Source organism: Crinia signifera, chromosome 8 (genome assembly GCF_055691185.1).
Source record: "Crinia signifera chromosome 8, ASM5569118v1, whole genome shotgun sequence".
NCBI lineage: Eukaryota > Metazoa > Chordata > Amphibia > Anura > Myobatrachidae > Crinia > Crinia signifera.
The window spans coordinates 143227147-143244210 of record NC_139224.1 but is presented as its reverse complement, the minus strand read 5'-3'; the positions used below and the strand labels follow the sequence as shown (position 1 = coordinate 143244210).

Here is a 17064-nt window from a genome sequence, read left to right as displayed (position 1 = left end):
CTCCTTTATCATTATGGGCTTGTGTTTAATGGCTGATGGCTGGCAACCCTGCTATTCAATGGGAAAAGTAAATGCATTGAATCGGGAGTAGTGTTCTAACCCATTGGTTCTGACATCCATCCCTGCTTAATTTGAGTCTATTAAGGTTAAATAGTGATTGCTTACTGTTATAGGAGACCACTACTGCAGACTAAATCTGTCATCTCTATTACAGTTTATCCGACTGCCCGGCTCCAACTAAAATGTAAGTGAATATATCTTCATAGACCCTCCTACAATCAGTAGAAATAGCTGTGCAAGCCTTGTCTGGGGCTTATACAGGTATATTTGATCGGGCTGCCTAGGAACAAATACTTTGTGTGATTTTTCTCCAGTACGCGAGTCTGGATGCCAGTAATGGCTGATGCATTTTATAGCTGGGCCTAGTGATTCTAACGCCACTATGATGACACCTATTTGCTACTCTTGACTGTCAGGATGACGAGATAGCTTACCACCTATATTAATGCTGAGGCGTTACTTACTCTAAGCTGTACACGCTCATATTCCTGGGTCATCTTCTAACATGTCCTCTTTACCCCTTAGGTACCAGTATGAGGCCGGCTCTGTCACAGGCTTATGGGTAAGTTTATTCCATGTAACGTAGTAAACCTACCATATACTGTACATGATGATTTATATAAATCAATGGGAATCTCTCTGAATAAGGATGAGGGAGCACTTTTGTACTGACACAGCATAGAATAATGTAGTGAACGCTGTATATGCCGAAGCTTCTCTAACTGGACTGTCTTTCCTCTTTGTCTTAGTTACGGCTGAGCAAAACAGATGCTGGATAACAGAAATAAGGTTGGTATCCCCTCTTGTGATACACCCCAATAAGCATCTGTAACTTGTTTTCAAATAACTTTTTTATTGAGACATTGTATACGTTTAGAACATATCACATAGTAAATGTTGTACAGTGTTTGATACATAATAAAATAATATTTGAGCAGTGTACAAAAGTCTGATGTCACAAATCCAACCGTCATACATTTTGTATTAACATTCTTGGTAGCAAATCTGTTATATACCTTAGTCAAATATCAATCAAGTGGGACAGGGGTCTTGGTCTTGGGCGGCCAACCTGGTGAGGTACCATGTGGTTTTTTTTTTTTTTTTAACTGGCATGTATCATTTTTCTTGTATTAGTAGGTAGAGTGGGTATGTAGGAGTCCCACAGAAGGAAAAAAATTCCCACGCATTTGTTTTTATCGACAATGGCTTCTATCCAGTCCATTCTAAATAAGAAATGGAGTTTTGCTAAAAATACAGGAAATTGTGGGGGGTTATGATCAATCCAACTCTGAAGGATAGTTTTTCTTCCTGCAGCGCTTTAAGGCCAATAAAAGTTTTTTGCTTGCTTTCGTCATGCGAAGGTCCGGGTCAAATATGCCCAGTATTGCCCATTCTGGGGTCATAGGGACAAATGTGATTAGTTTGGCCTCCGCATAACGTTTTACTAAAAGCCAAAAATAGCGGATTATTGGGCAAGCCCACAGACAGTGGAAATTGTCTGCGTTTTCCATATGGCATTTTGGGCAAGTATGATCATTAGAAGTTCCTATGTGGTATCTTCTAATAGGGGATGGGTATGAGTTATGGTATATATTAAGAAAAAGTTGTGTGTACATGCTGGCCTTGAGAGTTTGTCGGGAGTAGAGGAGACCCTTGTGTAGTTGTGCTATGTCTAATGAGGGAAAGTGGGTTAGCCAAGTAGACATTCCCCCTTTTTTATTGTAGAATGATCAATGATTTTTCTTAGATAGGTGTAATGTATGGATACCGCTTTAGAGGTTGGAACGGAGAAAGACATCATGGTATCCAGAGTGTTAGCCCAGTCAGCATCTGAAAAATGAGTGGGAACATGCGATACATAGAACCTAGCCTGTATAAATGCCAACAGGTATGGACTGAGATATATTGAGCTGATAGTTCGGAGAAACGTAGGGGTCACTTCTCCTCTTTCATTACCAGCGATCCTACTGAGGTGATACCTGCCAGTTTCCAAGCCGTGAAGGGGTGAGCAGCCATGCCATCCAGGAATGCCGGGTTATTTAAGAGGGGTAAGTGTAGGGAGTGGTATTGGTTCAAACCTGCTGCGTGTCGCAGTATATGCCATATCTTTCTAGTGGTCCATAGGAGGGGGTTAAGTTTTATATTTTCGGGTATTTCCTGGTTATGTTGGTGTAGAAAGCCGATCAGACTGATGTTACCTAGAGATCCTTGATCTAACATTGTGTTGGTGTAGACAGAGCTGTTATGTAACCAGTCACGTAAGTGTTGGAATAGAGCTGCATAGTTATAGACGTCACGTCTGGGAAGTTTATGCCTCCATTAAATATTGGTTATGTAAGTTTTCTCATTGCTATGCGTGCTCGTCCATTGTTCCAGATGAATTTGCGAAAGAGCATTGTGATATGTTGGGTGTCTTTTTTTTTTTCGTCAATAATACAGGGAGTATTTGTAGGGGGTACAGTAGTCTAGGGATTGCTACCATTTTTAACAGATTAGCTTTTCCTAGGTATGCTAGTGAGAGACGTTCCCATCTGGTGATATCGTCTGTTAGGGTGGAAATAGCTTTGGTGATATTTAAAGTGTATAGGTTTGCATGGTTACGGGGTAGTGAAACCCCTAAATATGGGATATGTGAGGTCTGCCATTTCAGTGTGAGTTGGTTTGTCCACAGGGAAGGGGTATTGGGTCCGTATAGGAGCATGGCTTTGGATTTGTCAATATTAATACTAAATCCAGTTATGGGTTCAAAGGAGGTTATTTTGTCTAGAATTAAGGGCAAAGTTTTTTTCCGGGTTGGTTATGTATAGGAGAATGTTGTCGGCGAATGCCGATAGTTTCAGCTCTTGTGTGCCTATTTTTATGCCTTTAAAGTCTGGCCAGTTATGTAGAGTGCGTAGAATGGGGTCCAATGCAATGTTAAATAAGAGTGGTGATAAAGGGCAGCCCTGGCGGGTTCCTTTTTCTAGGTAGAAACGGGGTCCTTTACAGCCATTGATCAGTAGCGAGGCCGATGGGTTTTGATAGATCGTACAGATGAAGGCTATAAATTTTGGGTCGAACCCTCTTTTCTCCAGAACAAAGAATAGATGTGGCCATAGTACCATATCAAATGCTTTGTTCGCATCTAAGCTCAGAAGCATATTTCGAGAGCGAGGGGCGTCTTGGGAGGAGATAATTGCTGCTAGTGCCGCGCGCACGGCTTTAATAGAATGTCTTCCTTGTATAAATCCCATTTGCGAGGGGGTGAGTATGTCAGGTAGAATGGATTGGAGCCGTAAAGCCATTATTTTTGTTAATAGTTTGTAGTCTACATTTAGAAGGCTTATTGGTCTGTAGTAAGGTAGGGTCTCTGTCCGGTTTAGGTATGAGTGTGATGTGGGCTTCATTAAAAAGGGGGGCTTAAACTCTGTCCTTATATATGTTTTGAAATAGTTCTAATAATGTGGGGGTAATTTGAGGCTGGAGCATGCGGTAATATTCACCCGAAAATCCATCTGGTCACAAGCATCTGTAACTTGTTTTTTTTTTATCTGGAGAGGGTTGAGCCAATAGAACTATTGGCCCGGTTGTTCGGTATCTCAGGGTGAAATACACATGCAGGTTGTTTGGCTTTATAGACCAGTTGACCTGTGTGTTCAGCAGACATCAATCGTTGTTAAAAGCATGCAGGAGTGCTAATAGTTAACTATATTGGGTGTACACACTAGATAATGAGCTTTGTCACTCGGCAAGCCCTTTGCGATGAGTATCTTTGACTTTTTTTCTAGTGTGTATGGGGCTTTAAAGCTTAACATTGTAATTATCCATAGTATTGTCTTGTATGACCTTACCTGGCTAATGTCAGCATTAATCCATGTCAAAGCTTGGTTGAATATTAGTGGCCCTGCATTGAATTAATGCTGTAGACCTTGTGTGGCCCTCCTGCTGTTGTGACACTACACATCCCAGCATGCCTTGCCATTGTTTGCATTACTTAATAGCTAAGCATGCTGGGATGTGTCCACAACAGCTGGAGGGCCACAGGTTGGACATGCCTGCTGTAGATGTTACCCGATTATGCAGTTCTAAGTGACTAGAATGCATTTACTGCCGTATGAGGCCTTTTTAGAAGGGTCTGTAGTAGATATGTACCCACCATGGCATGGGTCTTCAAACTGCGGCCCTCCAGATGTTGTGAAACTACAAATCCCAGCATGCCTTGCCACAGTTTTAACACTCCCTTACAGCAAAATTGTGGCAAGGCATGCTGGGATTTGTAGTTTCACAACATCTGGAGGGCCACAGTTTGAAGACCCATGCACCATGGTGTAGGTGAGGAACCTGTACACCCTGTTGCAGGACATGAGCTGCTGTCAGTCTATTCTGTAAAACACAATGATGATCACATAGTTCAGCAGATGGACCGTGGTGATTAGAGCTTGTCTTTCGCTCCTATATGATGTTTTATTTAATTGCTATAATAATGACCACGTGTTTGTTATCTTATACTAATCCTATATATTTATTTACAGACTATGCTGCAGAAGATGCCAACGTGAAGCCTTGTGACCTCTGGCAGTAAGTATGGCGCAGCACATGGCTAATGTGTACATAAGCACTATACTATTGCCTAAATGTCTTGTAGAAAGCTACAATGGTTCCAGCATCTGGTGTATAAGACTGTCCAGAACACATTGTGCTGGTTGTATAATGAATGTAGCCAATCTGCCTATCACTGTGCATAAGCTCTATATACATGCTGCGCCAATGCCTAGATATGGCCGTGTCTAGTATGATGATGCTTATAGTAACAGGCTTGACCATCCCATGGATGTTTGTTATTAGCTCTATCTGACTTGTGCGCCTGCATTAATATATTGAAACTTTTAAAGAACCCGCTAGACCAATTTCTCTTTTTTTTTTTTTTTTTTTTTTTTTTTTTTTTTTTTAGCTGCATGTTAGTGATGGTGCCACAATACAGCCAGTGCTGCAACCAGGTAAGAAACCTTAGGGCACAAGACTTCTGCATACACCAGATGTGGGTACATGGGCTGCAACTAGCTGACTTGGAACTTGATGATCTGGCCAACCTGTTACACAAGATCCCAGCATGCACTGGCAATGTTGCCATTACAGGATGCTTAAACTGGCAGGGCATGCTGACATATGTAGTGCAACAGGCTGCCCTAGATCAGGCTAAAGCTGGGTACTTGATAAGCAATATTACAGAATTGTCCTTTCTGAGCTAGATTTAATGTCCAGTGTGTAAACGCTATGTGCGATCCTGAAGGCTAACTCGGTCTGACTATGACTGCATGTTCACAGGATTATGTCACTGATATTGGTCAGTGTATATGCATTATTGTTTTCCCAGCAGTTCAAGGAAAAATGGGCCCTATCACTAATGGAGCATATTGTGTAGTGTACCCAGCTTTGGAGTTACATGTTGGTCAGCAATAGCTCAGAACAATGTCACTCACAATCTGAAGTTACGTTGTTGGGTTGTTAATGTCTGACCTGAACTATCAATGTAGACTAACCAAACTACTGACATGACCCCTCCCATCCAGCCATGTATAGTCTCTCCATGCCTGACCATGCTAAAGCCTTGTCTGTTTCTAGGTACTGAACGAGCAGCAGATGGGAACCATGAGGTGAGTGTCCTGCCAGTAGTTTGCTATATACCAGCATGGTCTGTATCTGCCTTGTTTAGTCTGCTGGTGACCAGTGATGAAACTGATTCTGCCATATGATAAAGGCTGATTATACTCCTAACCGTTCCATTTATTTTCTGAGGTAACCAGCAACGAACATGGGGGCTGATGTATCCAGCTGTGACCGTGCAGAGTTCTTATACATATAAAAAAAAATGTACTTGTTTCCTAGCATGGCGCCCACGATATTCAGTCGTATGGCATTGTATCGCATGCCATATGCCCGCATGCGATGAGATTTTAAATTGTATAAGCACCCTAATGGTTTTTTTTCAATGGTAAATGGCTCCCCTATACGATTTTTTTATTGTATAAGCACCCTAATGGGTGCTTACAATGTTAAATGCACCCCCCACTATCAACGCCAACCCGAAGCGTGGCGAGCGCAGCGGTACACGTTCTCCAGCCTTTTCATACCCCCACTATCCACGTCGGCGTGGAGTTGATTTTATATAGTGTGGCGAGCCCCACGAGGGGACGTGTATTTCTTTACATGTATCTCGTGTCCCCTCGCAGGGCTCTCCACTCTTTGGGCTCGTTGCACTCGCCACACTTTATATAATCAACTCCATGCCAGGGCTGAAACTAGGGTTTCTGGTGCCCGGGGCAAGACATTCATTTAGTGCCCCCCCCAAATTTTATACATACATACATACATACATACATACATACATACATACATACATACATACATACATACATACATACAGCAGAAGGGAGATATTAAACCAACAAACAAGACAATATATCATATATTATGATATATAGGGACAGTGCGCGCCGAAATTTAGGGCATTTTTTTTGGGGGGGGGGGGGGGGGTGGGAGAAGTGGTGTGGTCACATAGTAGTATCAGTTCACATTACAGCACACACTGTAATGCCCAGTACACATTCCTGCACACACCGTTATGCCCAGTGCACACACCGTAATGCCCAGAGCACATTACACCACAAACCGTAATGCCCAGTACACATTATAGCACACACCGTTGTGCCCCCCAGTACACATTATAAGCAATGGTTAATTGCTGCTGCCACTGGATAGAACACTGTCCCTGAATGATACAAAATATGCCAAACACTGCAATGTCCAATACGTCACAAACATACCTCCCAACACTGGAGGCAGAGGAGAGGAGACATCTGCGTGTGCCGAAGGTACGCGCCCAAAATTAGAGGGTTCACCTACTACCGTGGAACTCCTGCGAGGCTACATCCCCCCCCATTTTTTCCGCTATGAGGACATGGTCAGCTCTCTTAAGAGCTGTAGCCACATGGGGTGCGGCCATGGAAAATGGAGGTGTGATACACATATGCCCCCAATAGTGCAGTGCCAGATACACATGACCCCAAAGTGCAGTCCATGATGTCCATTATACCTATCCGCACCGTGATGCTCCATTATACATATGCCCCACACCGTGATGCTCCATTATACATATGCCCCACACCTGGATGCTCATTATACATATACTCCACACCTGGATGCTCATTATACACATGCCACACACATGATGTCCATTATACATATGCCACACAACGTGATGCTCCATTATACATATGCCCCACACCTGGATGCTCATTATACATATACTCCACACCTGGATGCTCATTATACACATGCCACACACATGATGTCCATTATACATATGCCACACAACGTGATGCCCATTATACCTATGACGCACACTGTGATGCTCCATTAAACTTATGCCACACACATGATGCCCATTATACATATGCCCCACAGCGTGATGCTCCATTAAACATGTCACACACATAATGCCCATTATACATATGACACACACATGATGTCCATTACATATGCCCCACAATGCGATGCCCATTATACATATGACGCACACTGTGATGCCCATTATACATATGACACACACTGTGATGCTCCATTAAACTTATGCCACACATGATGCCCATTATACATATGCCCCACCACCATCTAGTGTACTCAGCCTTGTCAAACAAATATACACATATTCCCCCATCCCCAGGTAGCCACTGCGAGTACCATCTTACCATTGGCGTGGGGGTTCACTGCTCCTCCCTGCTTCTACCACCGCCACTGGATCAGGATGCGACTGCTCCTTCTTGTATATGAATGCTCCTCAGCGGCGCTGGCATGCTGGTGCTAGTAAGGACAGGAGCTGGGGGACCAGGTAGGCGGGCGGCAGCTAGTGCTGATTGATGCAGGCTATTTCTCAAGAACCCCCCTTCCTACCACCCGATAACCACAGAAATGGGTTTCAGTTTAGGAGGCTGGTGGGCGGGCTGCAGTGAAGAACACAATACGCGGCTGCAGCGCGGCGGAAGCACACGTCGCCAGCCCGACCAAGCCGCATCATTACTGCTGCTGTCAAAAGGAGGTGCTGCCGGTGGTGCACCTCCTAATGACCAGCATCCCAATGCGCACACCTATGGCAAGGGGGAGGAGGCATGAATGCGGCCACTTCCAACAGCTCTCTGGCTCATTATAGTTACGCCACTGCTCCCGGACGTGACAGCGCCCCCCCCCTAGCTACGGCCCTGTCCATGCCGACGTGGATTGTGGGGGTATGAAAAGGTCCGAGGACGCGTACTGCTGCGCTCGCCACGCTTCGGGTGGGGGTGCTTTTTAACATTATTATATTATATAACATTACTGTGCTTATACAATTAATCTTATAGGGGGCACATTTAACATTGAAAACACCCATTAGGGTGCTTATACAATTTTAAATCTTATAACATCACATTGTATGCCATACACAATGGTATAATTGGCTGCCAGTCCACCAGCTGCAACATTCCATTTGAAATGCGGCCATCTATATTGTGTGTAATGGCTGCATACTTAGTGCGCCATAAACACTACCATAATGCTGGTCAGTGTCTGAGCCACGTGCGGCTAGAGCTCAGCACTTCCTGGCAACCCCCCCCAATATGCAGGGAGCTACAGCCAAGGCTGCCACCCTCTTCCCCATGCAGTGAGTGCTTATTGCTTTTCCTGCTAAAACCTAAATCTGGTAGTTTAAGGAGACTTAATAATCATGCAGTAGAACCATATCTTGACAATAGTTCTGTGGCATCAGGACACTTCCTGAATAGTTGTTTGTCTAAACATCGGTTGCATCGTGTAACATCTTCTTTCCTTGCAGCTGGCCCTGGCTGCTTGCGTCATTTGCATAGAAGTGGTAAGTGCGAGGTCAGATGCACTGGAGGTATGGCTGAGCCATGACTCGCCCATGCAGGAAGGATGTTTAGATGATACCCATTTCCTTTGTACCATAAATGAGTGATTCTGGCTTTAATCGGTAGCGATGGCTGCTCTGTCCTAGGGTTATTCCCCGGAATACAGCCTGCACCTCCTATATAGCCTGTCACTCATGAATGCAGCTACAGGGCGGTTTTCAGTAGATGCCAGTAGGAGTTTCTGGCCGTCACAGTAAATGTAGACACAAGGTTAGTCCTCGGTCATATCTTACATTAAGCCGATGATTCTTCAAGAGTAGTGGACAGCAGTGATTTCTGACAAGGTTTAACACTGAGGCTTAAAGTAGGATATCGGCATGACCTGTCTTCTGTGTGGCAGTGCCGGCCTAGTGATGCTTGGTAACTAGGACTCTTAACCCAAACACCAACTAATACATGGCTTCTATCTTTACTAATTTACAGGCTGACCATGTGAATAAGCTACACCTGGTGCATATGCTGTTAGGGAAACCTGTATGGCAGCCGGGATGACCTCTAGAGACTGGCTTCTCTGGAGGAGGCTACTGTCAGTAAGGTGAGTGCGGGTACAGATATGGGCACTATAGCACTGGATCACATGATGATTTCATAGTTCATCAGAATTACTGTGGTGAACATTTTCGCTCCAACTGACCTGTCCAGTTTATTGCATTATAACTACATAATGTCAGACATTTAAAGGATCTCTTCCTAAAACAGGTACCCATAGAGCATACCGATCGTGTATCAACCATTCAGATCTCTGCTGATCTGAAAAATTAACTTTGTATTACATACCTCCCAACTTCTGTGCTGATGCGCGAGCGCCTGAAAAGGGGGTGGGGCATATGCAAATGCGGGCATGGCTTATGCTAATTAGCCGTAACCTCATTTTTATACGAGAATAGACGCTGTGCGCATGCGCACAGCGTCTATTCTATTAGATGGGGGGTCTCCCAACTGCCACCCCCCGCAGCGGGACAATGCCTGCCGTGGGTGGGACAGCAGGACAGGACCCGAAAATCGGGAATGTCCTGCTGTAATCGTGACAGTTGGAGGTATGGTATTATACCCCTTATAAAAAGATTCTCTAACAGATATGCGGTAAAAACCCAGTTATCTGGGTTTTTACCACATTTCTGTATGTTCTGTCCCCTCCCTCCGCAGTGTCACCGCTGCGGAGGGAATCTCCACCAAAAGCTGGCGATTCCCTCCAGAAGCCTATGGGCTTCTTACCGCAGCGCTGTGTGAGGGATCCGTCACGTATCCCTCCCAGCATGCTCTGCGGCCAGCGCCGTGCTCTGCACATGCGCAGATGGGACTCCCGGGTCACAGACCTGGAAGTCAAGCGCCGCATCGCAAGGGACAGCTCTTATCGCAACAGCTGTTGCTTGCGTTAATTACTGCATATGTTAGCGAATATGTGGTCACTAAGAATGCAGTGACTGGCGATACAGGGCTGCAGATGTTAGAACATCCCGCCCTACGTCCATTCTGTACAAACATGCACAATGCATACAAATGAACATGACCTGGTACAAGCTCTGACTCCATCTACTGTGCTAAGTACCGTCATGGTAAAGCCTTATATTGGGGCCATTACCCCATGGTAGCTTGCATAGTACACTAAGGAATTCAGCTGCATGGGTAAACTCTCCCCTGACCCGGCCAGCAGGGACTCTCTAAATGCCTGACAGGACCGCTGTAATTCTGGCATCCTGCCATACAACCTCACAGGTCCCTTACACTATGTTCTGTTCCTCAGGCACACATGAAGCGGCTGGCATCTCTAGGAGCGCTGCTCCATTGGACACAGTGGTGAGTATAGTTTGGCACTGGGGTACTTGGGCACTGGATGTATATGATGACCACATAGTTCAGCTGATCTCTGTGAAGAACAATCTTTCGCTCCTATCTGATGCATCCCTAGACCCCATACAATATAGCTGTGTGCCCAAACCCCATCTGATGGACTTCTCTCTGTAGGCTCTGGTGCAGTGGAAAGAATGACATGAACTGCAGGCTCCTATCTAAGGTAAGTAGTTCAGTACAAATGACTATTTATGCTTCTTGCTTTCCCAGGGTTGTGATGTCCAAAATAAAGCTTTATATGGTATCGCCCCCCATGTTCACATGTCCTAGTGATATGTAGTGTGTGCCCAGCCTACCTCTCCACTATTAAAGATATGACTGAGGGGGGAGGGGTACAGCCTTCAGCATTGCCACTCAATGCAGCTGTTAGTATGCAGGCTGGGCATTTGCTGCCAATACCGCATGCTGGCTGGCACTGTTCTACATTAGTTTCTATTGGGTCAATCCACTGAAGGATAACAGGCACCTGAAATAGGTCAACATGTTTAAGGTTGACAGGGTCAGTCAACATGAGTTATTCCTGCCAACAGGTGCTAGTTCATGCCCTACTACCCTCTACAGCAGGCCTGTCCAACCTGCGGCCCTCCAGCTGTTGTGAAACTACACCACAGTTTTGATATTAGGACATGCTAAAACTATGGCCAGACATTCTGGGATGTGTAGTTTCACAACAGCTGGAGGGCCGCAGGTTGGACATGCCTGCCCTACAGCTTTGTTAATGTATAAGTTTGCCAAGTGCAGCATGACACCATGCCTGAAACATGGTGAGTGCAGGGAGCCCTGTGAGGTGTCTGTACACTTGGATGGTGTCTATGTTCAGGACAAAAAAGGTGAAACTCTACCTAATGCTTGTGTCAACCTTAGCCATGTTCATCTAAGACCTATCTTCAGTGGTCGACCCATACCTGGAAAAACAGACTAGCACCCTGGGTGAAACTTAATAGGATGGGAGATTTGATAAGAAATCTACTATTTTTTTTTTTATTTTTTTTTTTACCGGCAATCATTTACACTGCAAAATCAAACTGGCTTTGCAGTGTAAATGATTGCCCCTTTAAAAAAAACCTGGAGATTTCTTACCAAATCTCCCACTTTCTGACTCTCACATCCTATTAAATTTCACCCCCTGTGTGACTAATGCAGGTTCAGCCTACTACGTACAAGGACGATGCCACACTAGAAGACTTCTGTGAAACAGACTTCAAGTCACTGTGGCATATAGACACCATGACCTCACCGGGTCACCTATCCATACATGAGATCACTGGCTATATAGAGGGGTTTCTGTTTTGGCAGCTAGACTGGCTAAGCCGGTGTAGAAGTTGGTGTGGTACTTCTTTACTTTCACGGCGCCAGCATGGCGCCGCGCGTACTTCCGGGTTACGCTCGCCACTAATTAAGTTAAATAAACTAAGTTAACGCCATGCCAACATGGATAGTTCATACCTCCACTATCCATGTTGGCATGGAGTTGATTTTAATTAGCGTGGTTAGCGTAGCGAGCCACCGAGCCCGCAGCGTGGGCGAGCGAAGCGAGCCCCGCAAGGGGACTCTGACGCGCGGCGCCATGCTGGCGCCGTGAAAGTAAAGAAGTACCGTTGGTGTTGCCTTGTATCTAAGGTGCATACACACTGTACAATTTTATTTTTGCCCAATTTCAGCCATTCTGAACAAAATTGGTCAAAATATCTTTCAGTATGAACACGATGATGCGCATACCCGCCAGTTGGTTGACTGCATGCCGCTCAATTTGGATATCTTTCAAAAAGAGCCTATAAACTGTAGCTAGGTCTTATGTCCAGGACACTGGGTTCAATGAAATTGGTCAAAATTGTACAGTGTGTATGCACCTTAACTTGGCAGCAGATATGGGCTACAATAAATCTATGTATAGCAGACCCATCTCTGGGTACTGTATGCCATGGTCTGTAAATGATGATGTAATGAATCAGGTCTCTGTATCAGTCAGTGTATTTATCCTCAAACAGATCAGACTGACCTACAGCATTGTAGTTACTTCTACAGTATATAGAAAGTACTAATGTTTCCCTCACTCATTTTGCAGGATCTCAATGGATACAATAAATGTAAGTACTAGATTGGATAGCTTACTGCACTCTATAGACCAAGTCCTTGCTCTCTCTGTAACTAATGATGAAAATGATTCTGCCATATGAAATCCGCTGATATCATCACCTACCGTTCCATTCTTTTCTGAAACTACAGTGGGAGACTCCATTGCCCGCAACACTAGTGATCAATCTATTTGTTATAACATTTTCATGAACAGATTTGTATTCTTTTTCTCCCTTAGTTCTCGAGCCAGTGACTCCTCCTACAAGCGCTGTTACTGGTAAGTGTTGTCTGGCATTCCCTACTGCCCATTGCTGTGGAATGATGACTGTTACTTTTGAACTCTCTCACTGACAATAAGATGACAGTAAAAGTACTGACCCCATCCCTGTTAGTGTAACCGGTCTGCTTTGTGTATACTGACACTAATACTATACTTCTGGTCACTAGATCTGGTGAATGAAGAACCGAAACCAAAGCGCGGATCAAGATTCTCAAGCGCACTCCTGAAATGTATAATGTACAAGCATAAAGTGTTACTGCAGCAATATTACTGAGCTGATACAGAGCTGTAGTGTTTCATTTGTACATGGAGTTGCCTGAATTTTTATAATGAAATGCGTGCAAGGTACAATAAAGGCTTTGTAAGCATGTAACAGTCTACTAACTGCCTGCTGTTCTGTGTTAACCAAGAGTGGTGGACACCTGTACTCCAGTGTTATCTGCAGTGAGGGCTTGTTAGCCTGTAATTCATTATAAACATTGAATACCAATTACCAACTAAGTAGTTTTCCATTTACATGTGTTCCACCTAGATCAGGTAGGTCCTACATGTTGGGTGTTGCAGTACCTAGTGACAGACCCATCATGGGACTCTGCTTTCTGATACCTGTTATCAGTACTATATTTCTGGAAACAGGTCCAGAAACTCCAGGTCTGTGGGTGGATCGATTTTAAATAAAAATAGATAGCTAGAGATATATTTAGAAATAAAGGCACTCACAGGTGGTTTTTTTTTTTTTTTTTTAAATAAAACTTATCTAATGGAAAGTACATTTTGGTCCAGAACAGGTTCCGGAACCCAGTTCCTGATGTCCTATTTAATAGGAGGTTCATGAACTGATTTCCTGCTGCAAAATAACACTGCCTGTTATCCCCCTTTCACATCAAAATGCCAGGTTGCACCAGGGACTTAAATGCAGGTCTATACTGGGAGCAACCCAGCATTTGCGAGGTGAGCACCCCACGGCAGCCTGGCAATAAACTGGGTAGCTGGCATCAAATGGGGGGAGGCAGGCAGCACTTGAAGCTGCCGCCTCCTCCCTATAGTGTGAACGGGACCTAGGTTATCCATTCACACCAGTGGCGTAGCTACGTTTTGGGCGCCCCCCCCTCGCTGCCGGCCCGCCAAGCACCCCTACCCCCCCTGCCCATGCAAACAACCCCCCACCCCCCCTCAATCTTACCTATCGTGCTGGTCCCGGCGGCTCCGTTCTTCTACTGAGGACCACCGCAAAATGGCCACCCCCATACAGCAGACAGTTTCAGAGAACTGTGTGCTCTATGGGGGTGGCCATTTTGTGGTGGTCCTCAGCAGAAGAACGGAGCCGCCGGGACCAGCGAGATAGGTAAGTCTGCTGGGGGTTGTTTAACTATAGCACAGTGCCCCCTCTCGGTGGCGGGGGCTGCGGTGCTATAGTTACGCCGCTGATTCACACTGCACAGAAACTGGGTTCGACCTGGGATTAACCCTTTTAACTCTGGTAGGATTGGCAGGTTGTTGAACCTGGGATTTTTTTTTCTTCAAAAGGCCCTTTCACACTGCATAGTGGCGTGGCTTCATGGGGAAGGGGTGTGGCCACAAAATAATACAAATTTATATTACGCACAGTTTTCTCCAATATTCAAATTAAGGCAACAGAGTTCCACGTACATAAATGCCCCCACAGTGCAGGTACACAAATGCCCCCACAGTGCAGGTACACAAATGCCCCCACAGTGCAGGTACACAAATGCCCCCACAGTGCAGGTACACAAATGCCCCCACAGTGCAGGTACACAAATGCCCCCACAGTGCAGGTACACAAATGCCCCCACAGTGCAGGTACACAAATGCCCCCACAGTGCAGGTACACAAATGCCCCCACAGTGCAGGTACACAAATGCCCCCACAGTGCAGGTACACAAATGCCCCCACAGTGCAGGTACACAAATGCCCCCACAGTGCAGGTACACAAATGCCCCCACAGTGCAGGTACACAAATGCCCCCACAGTGCAGGTACACTCTTCCCGGCATACTGTTTCCCAGGTTGCGTGTCTGGCAATGTGGGTGTTGCAGCCGTAAATTAGCAAGTTAATATGGTGGGACTGGGGCCTGAGGGTGCTCATCAATTTCCGTGGGTGCTCGGGCCCTTGAGCCAGTGCTAGATTAAGGTCTAAATGGGCCTGGAGCTGAAAATTATCAAGGGCCTATTATGCGCAATAATAGGGGTTGTGGTCAGCACCTAATAATGTGGGAGGCGTGACCAGTGTTCTGTTTGGGTGGTCTGCTCATGGGTGTGTCTTTATTTGTGTAAATACTTTCAACTAATTATTATTTCTCCTTCATACTTCATGGCAGCCATTACATTCTCACATTCTCTCTCTCTCTCTCTCTCTCTCTCTCTCTCTCTCTCTCTCTCTCTCTCTCTCTCTCTCTCTCTCTCTCTCTCTCTCTCTCTCTCTCTCTCTCTCTCTCTCTCTCTCTCTCTCTCTCTCTCTCTCTCTCTCTCTCTCTCTCTCTCTCTCTCTCTCTCGTATTTATAGCGCCTGGTCGGTGTAACAGGCGCTGCTGTTTTCTGACTCTGAGAAGTCAGTTACAAGGTGTACGGAGCGCTGCACATTATGGAGGATGCCTCTCTCAAACCAAATGTACCGCTGCCCAGGTAAGTCCTCTGAGGACTGGTTCTGTTACTTTGCTGAGGTTAGGAAAGTTAGTTAGTGCTTTCTTTTCTGTCGTTTTAGTGTGCCTGTGATTGCAAAAAAGAAATCAGCCAAGAAAAGAGTGGATAAAATATGCCCTGAATGTGACAAGTCATTTGTTGGGGAGGATGTTTTGTGCAGAAGCTGTTTGCAAAAGAAAGAATCCGCTTCAGTATCTAATCAAATCGCTGAACTTAGAGAATGGATGGAAAAGAATTTTGTGTCAAAGAAGGAGTATTCTGGCAGCAAGAGGAGGTCTGGGTCTCAGACCAGTTTAGACCTGGACGATGATGGTGGTTCAGTTGGTTTGGGTTCAGATGATAATGATGATGGTGGTTCCACTGCTGAGTCAGGGGAAATCACTGAGGAAGAGCAGCTATTTGATCTCGGTTTAGTAGAAGTGGTGTTAAAAAACCTCTACAAAACTCTTAATTACAAGCAACCAGCAAAGACAGAGTTGGATACGTTGTTTGAGGACAGATCAAGGAAAGGCCGGTGCTTCCCGGTCCATAAAGTTGTTAAGGACATCTTAACCAAGGAATGGAGTAATGTAGATAAACGAGTGGGTTCCTTTAAAAGGGTTGAGAAGATGTTCCCTATTGAGGATGAGGACTTTTTAAAATGGAGTAACATCCCTAAAATAGATGCAGCGGTTGCCGAGGTTACCACTGGTACAACCATACCACTGGAGGACGGTGCGTCCTTAAAAGACCCTATGGAAAAGAAAATGGAAAGTGCGTTAAAGCGGTTACACATATCCACAGCGGTGACAATGAAGTCAGGTGTAGCCATAGCCTCGCTTTCTAGGGCATTGAGAATTTGGTGTGTAACATTGCCGGATGACCTGCAGGACAGAACGTCTCGTGACCAGATGAGAAAGTCTGGCACAGATTCAGATGGCTGTAGACTGTCTGTGAGGCATCGTTGGATGTGTTGGATTTCTCTGCCAAGTCTCTAACATCAGGGGTGGTGGCTAAAAACTTGGGCGGCAGATTCGCACTCCAAGAATAAGTTGGCGACCCTTCCATACGAAGAATCCTTTCTATTCGGAAGTAAGCTTGACCTCATGATTCAAAGGATGTCGGGTGGCAAATCTGTAAGGTTGCCGCAAGACAAAAGGGGCAGATTTCAATCGTACTCCAGCAGGCAGTCATATAGGCAAGCCAGATCTTACAGGCC

The 17064-nt window shown here is 45.3% G+C and overlaps 2 long non-coding RNA genes, 6 other non-coding genes and 1 pseudogene across 8 annotated transcripts; all 9 read left to right on the top strand.

Moving 5' to 3' along the window:
• The first annotated feature begins 435 nt into the window (after positions 1 to 435).
• LOC146030047 (small nucleolar RNA SNORD24) lies at positions 436 to 516 on the top strand. The gene has a single exon (XR_014455561.1). It is a non-coding gene; the product is annotated as a small nucleolar RNA SNORD24 (small nucleolar RNA).
• On the top strand, positions 454 to 4617 carry LOC146027116 (uncharacterized). The gene is made up of 3 exons (XR_014454681.1): positions 454 to 622; positions 810 to 849; positions 4572 to 4617. It is a non-coding gene; the product is annotated as an uncharacterized LOC146027116 (long non-coding RNA).
• LOC146030062 (small nucleolar RNA SNORD79) lies at positions 660 to 739 on the top strand. The gene has a single exon (XR_014455575.1). It is a non-coding gene; the product is annotated as a small nucleolar RNA SNORD79 (small nucleolar RNA).
• On the top strand, positions 4425 to 4507 carry LOC146030126 (small nucleolar RNA snR60/Z15/Z230/Z193/J17). Its single transcript, XR_014455629.1, has one exon. It is a non-coding gene; the product is annotated as a small nucleolar RNA snR60/Z15/Z230/Z193/J17 (small nucleolar RNA).
• A 1144-nt stretch (positions 4618 to 5761) lies between the features above and the next one.
• LOC146030085 (small nucleolar RNA SNORD47) lies at positions 5762 to 5838 on the top strand. The gene has a single exon (XR_014455596.1). It is a non-coding gene; the product is annotated as a small nucleolar RNA SNORD47 (small nucleolar RNA).
• A 3398-nt stretch (positions 5839 to 9236) lies between these two features.
• On the top strand, positions 9237 to 9299 carry LOC146030150 (small nucleolar RNA SNORD75). The gene has a single exon (XR_014455653.1). It is a non-coding gene; the product is annotated as a small nucleolar RNA SNORD75 (small nucleolar RNA).
• A 211-nt stretch (positions 9300 to 9510) lies between these two features.
• LOC146027297 (uncharacterized) lies at positions 9511 to 13480 on the top strand. The gene is made up of 6 exons (XR_014454729.1): positions 9511 to 9534; positions 10744 to 10796; positions 10965 to 11013; positions 12916 to 12937; positions 13165 to 13203; positions 13374 to 13480. It is a non-coding gene; the product is annotated as an uncharacterized LOC146027297 (long non-coding RNA).
• Positions 10831 to 10905, top strand: LOC146030117 (small nucleolar RNA snR60/Z15/Z230/Z193/J17; annotated as a pseudogene).
• LOC146030096 (small nucleolar RNA SNORD47) lies at positions 12997 to 13072 on the top strand. The gene has a single exon (XR_014455607.1). It is a non-coding gene; the product is annotated as a small nucleolar RNA SNORD47 (small nucleolar RNA).
• Positions 13481 to 17064: the final 3584 nt, after the last annotated feature.